The 15,161-nt window shown below is 52.9% G+C and overlaps 1 protein-coding gene across 1 annotated transcript in view; it reads left to right on the forward strand.

The window, feature by feature from the left end:
- The first annotated feature begins 222 nt into the window (after positions 1-222).
- The window catches only part of TIAM2 (TIAM Rac1 associated GEF 2), a 151,307-nt gene continuing 136,368 nt past the window's right edge, over positions 223-15,161 (forward strand). Inside the window, exon 1 of the mRNA XM_084889395.1 lies at positions 223-372. The gene's annotated coding sequence lies outside the window, so the exon portion shown is untranslated. The remainder of the gene's footprint in view (positions 373-15,161) is intronic.

Raw genomic sequence — 15,161 nt, forward strand, 5'->3', positions numbered from 1 at the left:
GAAGAGGGGGAGCGGGACCGGGCCGGGGCGGAGCGGGGCCGGAGGGGGAAGAGGGGGAGCGGGGCGGGGAGGCAGGCGGGGGGGTGGCGGGGCGGAGCGGGGCCGGAGGGGGAGAGGGGGAGCGGGCCGGGGCGGAGCGGGGCCGGCCGGGCGGCAGCCGGGGGCGGGGAGGCCTGGGCGGGGAGGAGGCGGGCGGAGCGCCCGGAGCGGGTGGGGCCGCCGCCGCAGGGAGCCGCGTGCCGGGAGAGGCCGGGGGAGGCCGGGAGAGGCGGGTGGCCGCGGGCCGGAGGGACTCAGTGGCCCCGGCAACTTCTCCCGCGTCCATCGGGGCCCGCGGGGGGCGCGGCGGGGCCGCAGGAGCGTGCAGCCGAGGTGAGGGGCGCGGGGCGCGGGGCGCGGGGCGCGGGGCGCGGGGCGCGGGGCGCGGGGCGCGGGGCGCGGGGCGCGGGGCGCGGGGCGCGGGGCGCGGGGCGCGGGGCGCGGGGCGCGGGGCGCGGGGCGCGGGGCGCGGGGCGGGAGGCTGGGGCGCGGAGGGAGACCAGCCCTGCCCGGAGCCGGGGGCTCCCTCGTGGCTCCCCTGCGGGCGGCCCGGCCCCGGCCCGGCGTGCACCTCCCTCGCTTTGTTCCCGATCCTCCATCCCGGGGGGCGGGGAGGTGGGGCGGGGGTGGGGTGCGCCGAGGTCCGGGCTGCGGGGCGCACAGCCGGGCCCCACGGAGCAGCCCCACGCGGTGTCCGGTCCCCGCGCCCGCGAGTCCCCAGCGCCGCCCGCCAGGCCGTCGGGGCGCCGGGCGGGGGCGCTGTGCGGGGCAGGGGCTGCGGCGGCTCCGCTCCCAGGCCCGGCGGGCGGGGGCCGGCGTCCCCGGGGGCGCGGGGTGGGTCCCCGGAGCCCGCTGCCGGGCGGGGGTGGGGCGAGGTGCCGAGTTTCTGGAAAGCCGACACGTCCCGTCCGAGTGGATGGAACGGATCACCGTTACCAGAAGCAGATCGGGAAGAAAAGAGCCCATTCTTCCCTCTGCCGGCTGCCTGGCCAGGGCGGGGGAGACTGCCCGCGGAGTTTGTCTGCAAGAAACGGGGGAGCCTGGGATGGAGGCTTCCGTGCCTCTTCCGACCTTTTAAATATATTTTATTGATTTTTTACAGAGAGGAGGAGAGAGGGATAGAGAGCTAGAAACGTCGATGAGAGAGAAACATCGACCAGCTGCCTCTTGCACACCCCCTACTGGGGATGTGCCCGCAACCAATGTACATGCCCTTGACCGGAATCGAACCTGGGACCTTTCAGTCCTTAGACCGACGCTCTACCACTGAGCCAGACCGGTTTTGGCCTCTTCTGACTTTTTAAAACAGCAAAGTAGGGTGACTGGACTGAACGGGGGAGAGGGGCAGGCGGCTGGGTTTTGAGGATAACTCTGCATTCGCTGGCAGTGCTTCCTGCATGTCCCCCGCGGTGGTGGCCTGGTGACCCTTGGGATGTCCCAAGTGGCCTCGCCGGCCGGTAGGACCTGTGTTCACCAGGTGGTGAGGACCTCGGGGTCCTGGTCTCCTGGCTATTCACCATTCTCCTCCCTTCCTCCAAGGCCGCTGACATGACTGTCTTAACGGCTTGCACCTGGCCACCTCCCAGCCCCTCTCCAGCAGCTCCGGGCAGAGCCTGGAAGAGGTTCCGGAGGAAGCCGCCCAGGCTCTTACAGGTGCGGGCCATATGCCGGCGTCCTCAGGCCTGGCTTCCGCAGAACAAGTGCCAGTGGCCGCTCTTATAATCCCAGCAGAACCGATAACACGTGTGTGTGTGCACACTCAGGGACACTCACTTCCTGGTATCCTGGGAGGTGCTGCCTTTCTGACAACCCAGCCTCCAGAGCAGCATGGGTCTAAAATAAGGTGGCCAGACGTCCGGATTTTTAACAATTCGTCCCGCGGCATTTTAAAAAGTCCCTATTTTTTTTTTTTTTTAAATCGGACTTTTTTTAAAACGCTGCGGGACGAATTGTTAAAAATTGGGACTGTCCTGCCCAAAGCAGGACGTCTGGTCACCTTAGACTCTAAAAGCAAAGCACCAGGCCATGGACGTTTGCCTGCTCAGCTGGTGAGACAAGACTTGTTGCTTTTGGGTCCGAGAGGCTTTCTGAGTGTGCCAGCGCCGTGGCAGGGCGCACGTGGAGGAGAGTTTGTTATGTACAGAAGGAGGTGCTAGAGGTCTCAGTGTCAGGTGTCCACACGGGGACAGCCACGGCAGCTGCTGCTGAATCCTGCCTCCGCCTGCCTTTCCAGGCTCATTTCCTGGCTGTTCCCGGCCTCCCTCCCATACATCCCTCGCCCCCATGTGAACACACATGCACCCTGCCGGACCCATCACACCACCTCCAGGCTGTCAGCGCCAGACCGCAGCCTGGGATGAAGGGACACCCTGCCTGTATGTTCCCGTGCCGCTTGTCCGTCTGTTGGTCCCCCACAACATTCTTCTGTGTCTGTCAAATTCCGTCTCTACGAGGCTTTCTTTCCCATCCTCTCCAGGCCGCTAAGCTCTTTCTTTTTCTTTTTCTTTTTCTTTTTTTTTTTTCAATATATTGTATTGATTTTTTTGCAGAGAGGAAGGGAGAGATAGAGAGCTAGAAACATTGATGAGAGAGAATCATCGACCAGCTGCCTCCCGCACCCCTCCCACCGGGGATGTGCCCACAACCAATGTACATGCCCTTGACCGGAATCGAACCCGGGACCTTTCAGTCCGCAGACCGACACTCTACTACTGAGCCAAACCGGCTTCGGCCGCTAAGCTCTTTCTTCTCTAGTAGCCACTGCCTCTTCTGGAACATTTTTTTTACACATCTGGCCATGCCACCATGTACAGATGTGCAAGTTGTTCACACCCGAGGTCAGCCTGTGGAGTGGAGGCTGAAATCCAATTTGCATTTTGCTTGCCAAGCCCCTGGTGCAGTCCTCTCCTTTTCCCTGAAGGGGGCGCCTTGTAAGATTCACCCAGAGGCGCAGTGGAGAGAGGCGAAAGCGGGATGGCTACCATCCCGCACTGCTGGGCAGGGCAGACACCCTTTTAAGGCTCCTTGAGTGCTCGAGGAGAGAAAGGCCTGTCTCTACAGTGGTTTGGAGGCAGAGTTCTCATATGTCGGTCTGCAGGAATGCACTTCTGTTTCCTCTATCGCACGTCTGGGCGATCAGGTGATGCTCAGATGTCCTCTGGATTACAGGGGAGAATCCGGGCGTGTGCATTCACAGGTGTTGGGCCTCCTCAGCTGATTACCACTCAGGGCGCTAGGGTTTACAGCTCTAAAGTCCGATCGTGATTTGCTGAGGGAGTGAAGGGTGCAATATAAGGAGGGAGGCGATAAGGAGCGGTGCACACTCACATGCGCTAATAAATGGGATCGAAGTGCCATGTCCTAGACAAGAATTTAAGGCATCCTTACGTGACAAACTCGAGTTAAACGAGAGAGAGAAGGAAGGCTCGGAGTCGCATGTAGTTAGCTTCTCCGATGAGGTCCACGTTTGGGACCACTGTTGCGCATGAGAAACACGGTCTTCCCGTGGCAGCAGTGTGCAGGCTCAGCTGGCTGCAAGGTCCTTTCCCTGCTCCACATTCGTGTGTAGTTCAACACATCGACAACTTGTGGGGCAATCTGGAGATGTCTTTTTAAGCTACAACCAACAGATGGGCCATCTCGCAAAGATGCATAAAAATGTGTTGTAAAATAATATACTTGTAAATGTCAAAGAACTTGCCAGTTATAGGAAAGCCCTGAATGTCCAGGACTTACCGTAACATACGCTCACTTGAGAGATCATGCCGATAGTCCCGTTTATGGCAGAGGAAGCTTAGGACCGGAGGCTCAGCAAGGGCCACAGAGGTTACGTGGGGGCGCAGCCCGGACGAGCTCTCAGAGATCCTGGCTCTTACTTCATTGCTGTGTCTTCCATTGTTGGCTTCCGTTATAGAAGGTATAGACCAATTCTGACATCTCAGGGAATTCTTAGAGAAGTAACACTCTCAGCATCCCTGTGGGAAGTAGGCATGTGATAAGTACTTGCTGAATGCAGGAAGGCATCAATGAGCCAGTTGATAGCTTACTTATTGAAAGTAGTTATTTGGTATGGCATGAGCCAAAGTCCTTTGGAGTCCATTATGGTGGAATTTAGCCTCTGCGTTTGTATTCCTTAAGTGCAATAAAGGGCATTGGATAAACTTTATGGGAGAGACAGGTAGGAATTGTTTTCCATAAAAGAAGCCAGAACCCTTCACAGAAGGGCATCATGGGAAAACCCAGGGTTGGGAAGCCATAGGTCTGCCCCACACGGGCCTCGCTCCTGCAAGTCTTAAACATCACCAGCCCCCGTGTCTTCGGGGAACCCCATAAGTCTCAGAGTGGTCAGAAGGATCAGAGTGCTTGAGAGCACTCTGCACACTTTGGGACATGAATAGTAACGAGATGAGAGTCAGAACGTGTGGCCCGAAGTGTCTGCTGGGCCCCGGGGCGGGCTCTGTCTCCATCGTCCCTGCATTCCTCGGCAGAGGGCAGCGCTTTGTGGAAGGAGGAAGGAACAGAAGCCTGCACAACGGTCCCCCAACACGGAACAGGTGGTTAGTGAGCCCCTCCCATGGCTTCAGACCTGCCATCTCTGAACTTGGGTAAGACTCCTGTAGTGTTAGGCAGAGGAGCGACTTGCATGGTAGCCCAGTCCCCTTTAGATGGTGGCGAGGGCTTAGGAAAGCAAGACCGGCAGGAAGCTAACCAGCTCTCACAGAGCGGATGCCAGAGGCTGTGCCAGCAGGGTGGTGGGACCGGCAAGGGGAAGGTTCCCGAACTGTGAAGGAGGGGGAACGCACGTGGCAGGTGAGAGACTGTGGAGGGCAGGGAGGGTGATATCCAGCTAAGGTTGTTTCCTGGCCCTGGCAACACAGAAGAAGGGCATCATGGGAAAACCCAGGATTGGAAACCTGGGGGCGGGGGCCACTCACCCAATTTAAAAAAAATATATTGATTTCAGAGAGAGGAAGGGAGAGGGATAGAGAGAAACATCAACGATGAGAGAGAATCATTGATTGGCTATTTCCTGCATGCCCTCTTCTGGGGATCAAGCCCGCAACCCGGGCATGTGCCCTTGGCTGGAATCAAATCCGGGAGCCTGCAATCCACAGGCCGTTGCTCTATCCACTGAGCCACACTGGCTAGGGCTACTCACCCATGTCACACAGTTATGAAGTCCCATTGCGGAGACTGGACCCAGGCCCGATTCCATGCTCCTTTCTCTCTCCCGTCCCGTCTCAACTGCTAGCCCGCCCATCGCTGCAAATGAAGCAGCTCCAGGATGTGGAAGCTCTGGCTTTTCTGAGTGAGTTAATAATTGTAAGAAGGACCAGAAGTGCCCAGTCCGCAGCCCTCCCGCAGAGCCAGGCCGGCAGGTGTAGGCCGGTGCCCGAGAAGGTTCCCACCGGCTTGCGAGATGCCGTTCTTATCTCGGATTCCGTCTGGCCCGGGACCCAGCGCTCCTCCCAGGCCCCCTTCCAGCTGGATCTGCTTTGTTCCCATCCAGGAGGCTTGCAGATGGGGTAACCCAACCGGCCGCCGCTCATTGTGTTGCCATGGTGTTGGGTTACAGGTTTCTCTGACATTCCTGGTTTGATTTCTGAATGTGCTCTTGAACATGGTTCTTCCAGAGTTACTACGTTAGTACGTGATCCCCATGCATAGGGAAGAAGATTTCTTAATTGGTCACTTTGGTGGGCAGGGGCGTCACAATGGACTAACTCCGTGGTTGGCAAACTGCGGCTCGCGAGCCACCTGCGGCTCTTTGGCCCCTGAGTGTGGCTCTTCCACAAAATACCACGGCCTGGGTGAATCTATTTTGGAGAAGTGGCGTTAGAAGAAGTTTAAGTTTAAAACATGTGGCTCTCCAAAGAAATTTCAATCGTTGTGCTGTTGATATTTGGCTCTGTTGACTAATGAGTTTGCAGACTGCTGGGCTAACTGGCTTGTAGGGTTTCTTTCATTTGTAAAACTCAACGATTCCAGGTGAGGAAGTACAAGAAAACTTTCATGAAAACGTAACAGCTCCGATTTGTAATATGCTGCTGCTGTGCTTGCTGGCCTTTGAACAGGTCAAAGTGACAGGTAACCAGCGCCCAGAGCCAGGGGGACTGGTGAAAGGTGTTGGGTCTTGGTAAATCCAGATGGAGAAATTAGACATTGCTAGGCGGTTATTTTATCTGTCATCTCGAGGGCCGTGGACACTGTGCATTTCAAGGTCCCTGGTTCTGGGTGTAAGTATTGAACTAGCAGAATGGTCAAGGAAGAACTGGAAATGAGAGCAATGGCTCAGCGGAGGCGGTGAAGGCGGAGCGATGGAGAACAGGGCAGGTGTAGGATGTAAGTAAACACAGTAGCCACGCAGGCCGTAGGGTAGGGGTGTCGAACTCAATCAGAGAAGGGGCCAAAATCTAAAATCCAGCCTAAATCGAGGGCCGAATGGTTTACTGAACAGTCATAAACTGACAATGTCATAAACTGACAGCGGAGTGCAGTGATGACAGCGCGGTGCGGGCCACATTGCAAGGCCTGGCGGGCTGGATTTGGCCCGCGGGCCTTGTGTTTGACATATGTGCCGTAGGGAAACAAGGTGGGGGCGTAAATTATTGCAGACCAGGGGAACCACATTCGGCCCGGGGGAAGCTGTTAGGAGGATGCTGATGAAGTGGTGGCACTGCTGAATGTTAACGGGATACACTGTGAAGACGAGTCAGGAGAGAACTCAGCTTCTTCCTGGGGAGACACTGGAGCCAGTGACGGGAGTGTGTGAATCCATTTGGAGCCTGGTAATGCCGAGGCCTGGGCCTCCACGCCCAGACGGTGGCCGGAGGTTGGGTGTGTCTTATCAAGCACACCAGGTGCTCTGTTGGCTCTTGGGTTGTGTTTAGAGAAGTTCTGCCTTTGGGTGAGACTTGCCTGTACAGGTCTGTGAGGGCTGAGCCATGGTGGTAATTTGCCGGAGAAGGGCAAGAGATTTGGAGGTTATCCACATATAAATGCGGTACAATTTCCCTTAATTCAGGTTGATCCATGATTTGTGGTTTGACAGGACTGTTTTAAAGAGAAACATCTGGCCCTGGCCAGGTAGCTCAGTTGGTTAGAGTGTCTTCTCAAAACACCAAGGTTATGGGCTCCATTCCCAGTGTGGAATCAACCAACGAATGCATAAATGAGCGGAATAGCGAGTTGATGTTTCTCTCTCCCTCTTTCTCTCACGCCTCCTCACTCCCTCTCCTTACTCTCCCTCATTCTAAAAAAATGAAAGAAAAAAAAATCAATTAAAGAAAACTTAAAAAAAAATCTCTCTAAAGAAAAGATTTGTTAGATGTATAAATTATAAGCATATTAACAGTAAAAATTAGTTGGGAAAATTTCAGTCAACTTAGAAATAGCTGTTTTGTAATAACTATAATCAAGAAATATTTCCATCTCTTCAGAGAATCCATTTCCTGAGAAATACTAACCGGCAGTGTTTTGCTTAGTTCTGTTATTGCCTTCCATGTGATTGGAGTTTTAAAAGTACCGGTCTTTAAAAACTTAGGGATGTCACCAAAGCTGGTTGTCCGGAGTTCCACCGTAGCCATTCCTCTCGGTGTGAGGAAGTGGGGTCTGGAAGGAGGCTTGGCAGTTGCCGGAGCCCGGGTGTCTGTTGAGGAGAGCATGTCACTGCAGCGTGTGTGGCATTTCTGACGAGCTGTCTGTCGCAGAGCTCAATCTGGACGGCCTGACACATCTCATTAGTTAGAAAATGCACTGAAACTGGCTTGGCGTAAACAGAGTCTGCAGCCAGCGTTTGGAATTTTCAGCCAAGAATGAATGGGAAGTTCTGAAAATGGATGAGCACGCACACATGCTCTCGTCGCCATTAAATGACACTTTGCATAACTTCCTTACTCTCGAAAGGAAGACCTGCAAGCATCAAGAGGGTGCATTACCCATTCTTGAATAATTTCAGCGTGTGCAAGTCCAGTTAGATTTCTGCGTGCAGTGGAAGTCAAAACCAACTTTAGAAGGTATGTCCATGGCAGTGATACAGACACGAGGGTTTTTTCCATTGAAAATTCATCTCGTGCCGAAACTAGTTTGGCTCAGTGGATCGAGTGTCGGCCTGCGGACTGAAGGGTTCAATGTACCCTGGTTGCGGGCACATCCCCAGTGGGGAATGTGCAGGAGGCAGCTAATGGATGTTTCTCTCTCATCGATGTTTCTAACTCTCTATCCCTCTCCCTTCCTCTCTGTAAAAAAATCAATAAAATATATATATTTAAAAAAAAGAAAATTCATCTCGTGAATGCTGAGCAGGGACTAGATTAAAATATTTGACTTCATGAAGGAAAAGATGAGGAGCAGTTTGGATGCATCCATTTCGTCTCACAGTGCTGGGTGGACAAGTTGCACGTTGTGCCGTCTCACTGGGTGTGCTTTTCGTTTTTGTCCACTGGGCATTCATTCTTGAATCTGTTCAGCTGGCATGAGACGAGGATGGGGCTCACAGCTGACAGTCTGCCTGTGGCCTCTTACATGTTGGTGTTTGCGGGCGGCCAGCAAACTCACTTGTGGAGATAGCGAGTCGGACCTCGGACCTCACAAAGCACATGGGTGGTGATGTTAACCACCTCAGGCTGGGGGGAGACACAGCTGTTCCTCGGATGTCTCAGAGGCCAAATTAGTTTCCCCGGGAGGAGCTGTCTCCTGGTGGAATCAGCTCCCGCCTTTCATCCCGCGGTCTCGCTGGTGCTCTCTGCAGATGTCACTGATCCTGGATCTCTGGAAATAAGTTTCAAGGTATGGCTCCTCGTTTTGAGGCTTCATTCCTCTCTGCAGGATGATTCTTTGGAAACTTGGGAACTTGTGTTTGACCCCTGCGGGTGGGGTGTTCTAACGGAGAGGAGAACGCCCCGGCGGCCTCTCAGCGGCGTTGGATACTTCTCCTGAGCTCTTTGCCGTTCGGGTGGGGAGTCTCTGGTTAGGGCCAGTGTTTTGGGGCGGTTTCCTGTGCAGTACAGTGGTGATATGAGGGTAGAAGAGGAAGAGGAGAATGGAAAAATAACGGGGATTGTTTCAGAGCAAAGATTCTTAGAATTTAGGGCAGTGGTCGGCAAACCGCGGCTCACGAGCCACATGTGGGCTCTTTGGCTCCTTGAGTGTGGCTCTTCCACAAACTACCACGGCCTGGGCGAGTCTATTTTGAAGAAGTGGCGTTAGAAGAAGTTTAAGTTTAAAACATTTGGCTCTCAAAAGAGATTTCGATCATTGTGCTGTTGATACTTGGCTCTGTGGACTGCTGAGTTTGCTGACCACTGATTTAGGGCATCAGACTATCTGGGGGGCTTGTTAAATCCCAACTCACTTGGCCCCACGCTTGCAGGTTCTGACTGGCCCCTGGGGTCAGGAGTTGGCATTTCTGGGACATTTCTGGGGACGCTGCTACTGTTGTTCTGGGACCACTTTTGGAGAACTGCTGCCCCGAAGGCCCCACGCTGGTCTCTACTGAATGGGGATCCAGGTGCATGGGTACCATGCGGTTTCTCAGGGTTTGTTTTCCTGTCCCTGAAACGGTACAATAATAGTGTTTTCCAAACCTCTGAAAGGAGAGACATCTTTTTTCCAAACTACATGTTGTGTGCAACTCCAAATTCAAAAGAGATAATAGCCCAGCTGGTGTGGCCCAGTGGTTGAGCATCAACATAGGAATTAGGAGGTCACAGTGCGATTGCCCAGGTTTCGGGCTCGATCCCCAGTGTGGGGCGTGCAGGAGGCAGCCGATCAAGGATTCTTTCTCATCATTGATGCTTCTTTCTCTCTCTCTCTTCCTCTCCCTTCCTCTCTCTGAAACCAATAAAAAATATTTTTGAAAAAAGAAAATGAACTGTAACTATGATTGCTAAAGCAGAGGTAGAAGACAGTGGATTCCTATGTCCCTGTCCTTCTTACTCCCCTGGGGTGAAAGAGGGGGTGGTCCCTGGGGTCCCCCTGAAGAACCTAATACAGTAATGAACCCAGTGATAGAGATGATTGCTAAGGACCCTAGCACCTGCAGCTTTCTCGTTGATTCTATATACCCTTAAAACAGTTGAAAGAATCTGACCAAAAGACAACTCTTTAACATAAGAAATTGTGTTTAGAATACCTACTTACTGGTGTACTCTGATACTCCGTAAGTTTGAAACTTTCATGGTGACAAAAGAATTATATTTCAGGTAGAAATAGGGAAAGTCTCGAAAGAAAGGAAACGGGGGCGAGGGTGGGGGGGAATGTGTGATTTGGGTAACAGGGATGTGTCTGCCTGCCTTGCACTCAGCAGGTGTGTGCCATTGGATTGAAATAATTGAACCCATTCTTGTGAGTCTGGTGGCTACAGCTGAAACTGAGTTTCCTGATCTTTCCTGGATTCTTTGCTGGAAAGATTCTCCTGATAAGAGGGAGAGCAGAAGGACCAGTGTTTCAGTAAAAAGAAGGAAAGGTTTCCTAAGTCACACAGGTCCCAAGAAATGTCTGCCTGCTGCTGCTCTCGGCTCTTTCATTCAGCTGCTTTCAGAAGCCCTAACATGAGGGAAATGTAGTGTGACTTGACTTTGGTTCTCAAAGATTCTCTGTTCTGGGTTTTTGGAAACTTATTTTTGCTTGTCTTTCTTAGCTCACTGTCCTAATAAGCCAAGATCTAAATAGAAACAAGCTAAATACCTGTAAGTACGGAACAGTCTCTGTGCTGTATTAAGTGGAGAGGTTCAGGAACGGAACAAGGTACACTGTATGCAGCCTTTTGAATAAAATAGTGGTTTTCAAACTGTGAGTCATGGGTGGTGACATCCATTTAGTGGGTCAGATTTTAAAAAATAATTTTTTAAATTTAGGAACAGACTTAAAAAATTTTTTTCCAGTGGCTTTCAACTTTTTATTTTATTTTATTTTATTTTTTAGCCAAAGGCCATACTAAGACACATCCAAGATAGTATGGATTAAAAAGTATGTACATATATTGCTTGTAGTGAGGATAGTTATTGTTTCTTGAAACTTTTTAGTTTAAGGCATATATTTATATGCATATATCTGTGTATAGGGGTGTGTGTGTGTGTGTGTGTGTGTGTGTGTGTGCATGCATGTGTACTATATATGGCATATTAGTCAGGGTTCTCCAGAGAAACAGAACCAGTTGGATGTGTATATGTACAGAAAAAGTGTCATTATAAGAAACTGGTCACACGATCATGGAAGCTGGTAAACCCCAAACTGGCTCTGTGGACAGACTGCCAGAGACGCAGGAGGGCTGATGGTATGGACCAGTGGTCCGCAAACTCATGAGCCGCGGTTTGCCACTCTGTTGACTAATGGTATGGACAAAAGCTAAGGGCAGCCGTCTGAGAATTCCCTCTTGCTGCTCAGGCAGGTCTTGCTGTTCTAATTAGGCCTTCAGCTGGTTAGATGAAGCCCACCTTGTCATGGAGGGCAACTTGTTTTACTCAGAGTTCATGGGTTTAAATGTTCTTCTCACCCCCAAACAACACCTTCAGGTTGACAAATAAAATGAACCATCACATACAAGCATGCTAAGTGACAAGGCAATGTGTCTTACGTATGTATGTGTATATATCTATGTGGGTCTTCGTATGAATGTTCCTAGGATGGCTGGCTGGATGGAGAGACCCTGGAGTTTGTCAGGAGGACACACACAACACAGGTCAGAGCCTTAGCTGGAGCAGAGCTGCTCGTTCTGGGGAGAGAGTCACCGGAGGAGGGACCCTCTAAAGTGCACACATCTGTGCTTCTGACCTTTCTTACTCCTTCCTGCTTCTCCGTTAAGAATGAAGTTAAAAAAAAAACCAAAAACCCCACAAAGAATGATGTTTACAGTTTGGGGTGGAGGGAGATAGAAAGCAAAGCAATTCTGGAAAAAGGTTGATGGGTTGAAGCAAGAAAAGACGGAAGCTCTGAGGGTGGAATGTGAGGGAATACGCACTAGGGGCCGGGGCTGTCCTGAGCTCCGACGGGGGACGCAGTGCCCGATGGTTGCGTTGCTCTTTGCTGGATGAAAACCAGTGCTGCTTCGCCTATGCCCCAGGTTTTACCCAGACACGAACCCTCATGCCGAGTGATGAAATCTCTGCTGGTAATGCCCTCGGTCTGTAGAGCCTGTGCCAGGTGCTCCTGGGGTTCCCATGACCCTCTCTCATGCTTCACTAATGTGCTGTTTGACAGATTCTTAAAAATATTGTAGACATACCCTTTGAGTGACAGGCGGCCAGCTCTGCTCTGGAGAAGTTTTCCTGGGGACGAGGGATTGCTATGCACATAACTCAACAGGTTGATCATTTTCTTAAGGCTGGGAAAGAGGCCAAAACATTATTACCTTTTTATTTTAAAATGTAATATATTTTACATGGGGAAAAAAAAAAAAAAAGCCCAGTCCTTGTGAATGATAGTGAGCCCTCTACGACATGGCGTGACATAAAAAAATGATTCATAGATCAGTGGTTCTCAACCTTTCTAAGACCATCGGAAAACACAGATGTTTACATTACGATTTATAACAGTGGCAAAATCACAGTTATGAAGTAGCAACGAAAATAATGTTATGGTTGGGATCACCACAACATGAGGAGCTGTATTAAAGGGTCGCGGCTTTAGAAAGGTTGAGAACCGCGTCATTAGGTAGTTCAGGTGGCCACTGACTCCTGGGTCAGGCATAGGTGTCGTTAGGAGGCAGGGGTGGGGTGGAGGTGGGGCTTATTCTGGGATTGCCATTAGTGGGAAACTTCCGGACACGTGACCATCCCCTATGGGTCTGGCCTTTGAATTAGAGGCTGTCTCCCTCGGGCCTCACCACAGAGCTGCTGCATCCAAGAGGGTCTCGATTTGTAAGTCAGACACACTGCATTGCGATCGATCGTGTGGCCTCTCAGATTTGGGCCGGATTAAAACAGTGGGCTGTGAAAGGACTCATTCTGAACAGCGAAGGCAGCTGCTTCCGTGGCTGCCCGCACCGACCTGAGCCACGTGTGTCTCGGTGCTCATTCCTCTTGCCCGGCTCTGCTCCGGGGGCGCGTCAGACAGCGGTTTGCCTGGTGACCGGGATGTCACTGAGACACGTGCTCAGCTTGATTTCGGCTCCTCCGGGCTCACCCTCCGCTCAGACACCTGAGCTGGCGCTGAGAGAGCCACTCAGTGACAGCTCTGCATCCTGGGCCACGTCACCAGCACCAGGGACCTCTCCCTGGGGACACAGTTTGTGGTGGGCAGCCCAGCAGAGATGGCATTCTTCTGCAGATGGACCCTCTTTCCGGACGCTAGTTGGCAGCTCTGCGGAGGGTCCTGGTGGGCACCCAGGGCGCAGAGCCGTGTGTGTGGAGTGTGTTGGCGGAGCTGGCTCTGGGCCTGGCCTGTGAGCTGTGGCCACTGGGCTGCTCCCGGCGGGGAGAGCCTCCCTCCAGAACCAAACGCAGCCTGGCCGTCCGCCGGGAGAGGTATTGTAAATACATCAAAGCGGACCCTGGGCTGAAGTTCTTTCTAGACAGAAAAAAAAGGAGTGGTTAATAAATAACAGTCCGTGTTTGAGTAGAGCCCACAGATTCAAGATCATCTTTCCTCTGGCCGGTTTGTCACAAACAGTTTATGTTCAAGTCCTGGTTCTCTCCGATCTCCCCTCCCCCCTCCATACACACATACACAGACACACACACACACACACACACACACACACACACCGTTCAGTTCCATTGTACACTGTAGTACAGGTCTGTGCAGCTCTTCACCTTGGCGCTGAATTTCTCATTCTGTTCTTTCCTATGAGGTCACCGAGAAAAAGGAAGTTGGGAGAGCAGGGAGAGAAACATAATCCTTACCTATTTCCGTGTGTTTTTATCCCCCTTTTGAGCTTTGCATGGGATGTGATCTTACAAAAAACATACCTTTTCTGCCTTTGTGCTGGGTGGGTGAGCGTGTTGGAAACAAAAGCATGGTTTTATAACAAACAAAATGATATTTTGCAGAATTAACCACAGGACAATTTGTGATGCTACTGTAGAAATAGCTCTCTCTTCCCCCTCTCCCTCCCCCCTTCCCTCCCTCCCTTCCTCCCTCCCTTTTTCCTTCCCGGCCCCATCTCTCCCCTCTCTCCTTCCTGCTAAGTGTGCACATCACCCTGGGGCTTCTGCGGCTTCTCACTTCCCTTCCTGTTCCTCACGCCTTGCTGCTGCCCGTCCTGGGCTGCAGGCCCATCTCTGAGCATCAGATGCACCCGCTGGGGGTGAGGCAGCGGCCAGTGGGCTGGTCTGTGCCGGGGAAGGTGTGTGTGGTGAGGTCACCCAGGAGGCAGGCGAGAAGAGTCCTCTGTGCTCATTTCTGTTGGATCGTCTGTACATTTCCTATTCGGCATTGGGTGTTGTCTCTTTTACACGGACGCTTTACTCCAGAGAATCTGCTGGGAGAGGCTGAGGGGCCGCATGGCCTGCCTCCCGGCCTCGCACACAGCGTCCTGAGTCCACGCCCCTCCACGCAGGAGCGGGACTGGGGACACCCGCACTGTGGCCCAGCTGGTGAGGATGGGGGATGGGGCGTCTGACTCCACATCCTCCCTCCGTCCCTTCTGGGGAGGGGGTGGGAGCAGAGCCCGCGTGCGTTTGACAGGCCATCTGGGACCGCGGAGGGCCCCCAGCCTGGCAGCTGGTTCCATTGCCTGCGCGCCCGTCCCGCCATCAGCCTGGATGACAGACTGTCGACACTTCCCGTCAGAAGCGGCTGCAGGCCCGTCTGGAGCGGCGCCCGCTCTTCCCCGAGTGCTGAGGAGGCTTGAACTGGGACCCGATCTCCCTGCACGCCAGACACCGCCAGGCAGGCTTCTCCTCCTCTTTAAAGGACCTGGCGGAGCAGGCCATGCTCTGGCTGCGCGGCCACAAGGAAGGTGGGCACCTTTGCCAGGTACCGCTGCTCAGAAACCTACTCCCTCTCCTCTCGTGCTGTTCAAGTTCGCATCCCGTTGGTATGTGGACAGTGTATTTCTTCACCCTCATCTCGTTTCCTCGGGGCAGGCTTCCTCTCTCGCCCGTGGTGCTCCTCTTTAGGTCACCGAGCTTATCTATCCGTTTCTCTCTTTATTGCCTCCGCGAGGACAAAGTTTACCTCCT

This window comes from Pipistrellus hanaki (genome assembly GCF_964339955.1).
Source record: "Pipistrellus hanaki genome assembly, chromosome: 7".
NCBI lineage: Eukaryota > Metazoa > Chordata > Mammalia > Chiroptera > Vespertilionidae > Pipistrellus > Pipistrellus hanaki.